This window comes from Belonocnema kinseyi, chromosome 6, assembly GCF_010883055.1.
Source record: "Belonocnema kinseyi isolate 2016_QV_RU_SX_M_011 chromosome 6, B_treatae_v1, whole genome shotgun sequence".
In the NCBI taxonomy this organism is placed as follows: domain Eukaryota; kingdom Metazoa; phylum Arthropoda; class Insecta; order Hymenoptera; family Cynipidae; genus Belonocnema; species Belonocnema kinseyi.
In genome coordinates, this window is record NC_046662.1 from 70,942,844 (window position 1) to 70,946,404 (window position 3,561).

Below are 3,561 nucleotides of genomic sequence, written 5' to 3' on the forward strand. Positions count from 1 at the left end.
GCCAATTAGCACAAATGGTAAGTTCCGACAGTGCCTACAAGTGTGCCTACTGGCCGCTAAATGGCAATACCGGTTTCATATGTATACACCTGGTATATAGTTCACATATAGTGAAAAAGAGAATGATATTTTTTTCTACCAAAGAATGTATAAAATATATAAAAATTAGAATTGTCTTGTCCACTATATACATATATGCTCAAACGTCACAAATCTCCATTTTTTACAGAATCAATCGGAGAATCAATGTGATTTGAAAGTCATCTTACCCCTTTCATGAAGGTAATAAAAATATGAAATTCTGATAAGATGAAGAGGAAACGCAGAAAATGTGGAGCCCGTAGTAACACCTACGGCAGCAGGCCGAAAATAACTTGTTATGTCACCACAAAGCCCACCTCATTTACAAAGTTATATAGGAATTTACACTTTTTACAAGAAAATACAATTTTCACATGGTTTTAATTTATTTTAAAGTATACTGTACTTTTTAGTGAAAATTCTTTTTCACTAGGGTACTGTTATTTAAAATGGTACAAATGTATCCATTCAAATATCAATGTCTTCAACTTTAAATGTTTGCAGCCCTAAACGCAATAATGCAGAATGAATGGAAAAACTTATTTTTTAATTGCTTTACGTTATAACGTGTAGAGTTTTGATCTGCAAAGTCAAAAGATTTAAAGTTTTTAAATTTTAAGTTATTATTTTTGGCAGATGTTTATAGTGAAAATAGGGCCACTGTATTCAGGAAAGAATGATTTTGACCAAATTTGATCTTGAACAACTTTGATTTTTTTTAATGTTCACAAAAATCGGAGTGTATTTTTTTATCAAAAGAAATAATTTATAAGTGCGTCAAATTAATGTACAAAATCCAACCTCATACATACTTATATATTTTATTAAGAAATATTAAATAAGAACCCAAGTCTGTCAAAATTACTAACGCAGTTATTTTCCCCTTGGTTTTTCCAATATATATGCACAAACGTCACAAATCTCTATTTATTTTACAGAACAAAGTATAGTTCATAACGAAACTGCAACAGGATATCAACGAGCTTATATCCAGTCTCCTGTAGGTAATAAAAATGTTTCTGCACCTACAAATTCAACTTAAATTCTGATAAGAGAAACAAGAAGCGCAGAAAATGTTGGGACCTTAACAGCACCTACGTCAGCAGGTCAACAATTACCTGTTAGACCTCTACAAAGCACACCACATTTACAAAATTATATAGAAATTTAGACTTTTACAAGAAAATAGAATTTTTGCATTATTTAATGGAATTTTAACGTATATTCCCAGTTGAAAAACTGATATATACTTTATATACATACAGTGAAGAAGATACTGATATTTTTTATTTGTTTCCACGGAAAAATGTATAAAGAAAATAAAAAATGTCGCTCTCTTGTCTACTTTTATTATACACTGAATATGAATTTTTCACCTGGGTTGTATTTGTAGTGTAGACTTTTGATCTGCACAATCAAAAGATGTATGAGTTTAAAAATTTAAATTATTATCTTCTGAATGTGTATACTATGAAAATGAGGCCACTCAAATCAGAAGAAAGTAATTTGGATTAAAATTCATCTTGAGAATCTTTGCCTTTTTTTGTTTAGTTTTAACAAAATCAGGATTTATTTTTCCATTAAAATAAATAATCTATAGGTATACCAAATTAATTTTAAGAAAGCAACTTGATATAGACATTAAGGTGACTTTATGTTTCCCATGTAAAATGCATAGGGAAAAATCCCTTTTTTTTACTTTTTGGTATAATTTTTTCGGGTTTGGGAAAACGTGATGGGCAAGTATAGAGGATTGCAGATAATCATTCAATCAAGAATTGCATGTATCAGACATATGGGTTTGACACCCCAAATACACTCCAACAAGTGCCTGAAAACTACCATTGAAAACTCCCTTCTTTTTTTTACTCAAAGTTATTACTATTGGTAAAATGGAATATTCATAAACATTGGTTCATTAGTTTTCAATTGTTTAAGCAAGGGGACCTTGTTTTCTTTTTTTTTCAAAAATTCGTTTTCCATCCGACAAATTATTACTATTCGTATAGTGAAATATTTATTAACATTAATTGATTAATTTTCAATTATTTTAATAAATTAAATTTAAAAAAAAAAAATCTTTTATTTTTTTATCAAAAATTATTCATATTTCTCCAGTGGAACATTTATCAACATTGTTTGATTAATGTTTAATTGTTTAAATAAATATCATTTGTTTAAATAATCAAAGAATTTTTTAAATTATTGGACTGTTGGTATAGTGGAGTATTTAACCACATTCGCTAATTAATTATTGATTATGTAAACAAATTGCATTTGTCTGAAAAATGTATTTAAATTCACTCAAATTTGGCGGAAAAATTTACAAATTTTGTAGGAAAATGATCATTTAAGCAAATTTAAGTTTGTTGAAAATAAACAATAATTTTATTGTTTATACAAATGGAGAATATTTTCAAATAACTTTATTGTATTAACGATAATAAGCTGCCAGTTAGACGAATTTTTAGAAAAAAAACGTTTTCAAACAAATGGAATTTGTTTACATAATTAGGAATTATTTAACTAATATTTATCAATATTCCACTAGATAAATAGTACTATTTTTCATTAAAATAACACACATTTTCGAAAACAAATTATTTACACGATTGGATGTGTTTAAACAATTAAAAATGGATTAACCAATGTTGATCAACATTTCGCTAAATAATTAGTAACAATATTTAATAAGAAAAATTAAGACAAATTATTTAAACAAACTCCATTTCTCGAGCTTTACGTGATGATGTATTTACCTCGCGCTACGCGCTTGATCTTTCTAGAAACACTTTTTAAAACTAAAGGTGAAAATATCGACAACAGTCATTTGGTGATTGTGAATTCTCTTTTTTTAAAGCTCCTTTGGCTTTCACGAAAACATTGTCATCACGTATCTCGTGCTTCACACTCGAGCTTACCCCTGAAATTTTATATCATTCCCATAAATGTATATTATTCTAATTCGTAACTTGCATTGGTATTAAAACAAATTAAGTTTCATTGTCCCGCTTAAAAAAACTGCGGTACTCTTCAGATTCAGGGGTTCTCAAAACGTGGACCTTTTGACAAAAACTGGGGGGTCAAATGTTATACAAATCTAATACCTTCTCTGACAAGAATGTAAAAATGATCTATTTGTCTCGAAAATATTCAAAATGTGCCCATTTTTTGCATTTTTATCCAAAATGGCTGGCTAACGAACTTGACCTTTAGTTTAGGACACTAAACGAGTGTATTAAAGGTGTTGAGATCTATATAGTTATGCGAGAATTTGTAATATAGTATTTATAAAACTTATGGAAGAATTTATTATTTAAGCTTGAGTTGGGATATAGTAGCGAAGGTCATTTAGAGCCGGTAAACACTTTTGCTAATCTTTAGAATTTGGTTGTATTGTTATCTTGGATTTATGAATTTGTATTTCTACTTATTCCTGTGCCGAACTTGTCGAGCCTGAGCCCTAATCGGTTTTTGAAC

The 3,561-nt window shown here is 28.7% G+C and overlaps 1 protein-coding gene across 1 annotated transcript in view; it reads left to right on the forward strand.

Moving 5' to 3' along the window:
• The window catches only part of LOC117175435, a 12,359-nt gene that overhangs the window by 6,035 nt on the left and 2,763 nt on the right, over positions 1-3,561 (forward strand). The gene's annotated exons all lie outside the window — the stretch shown is intronic.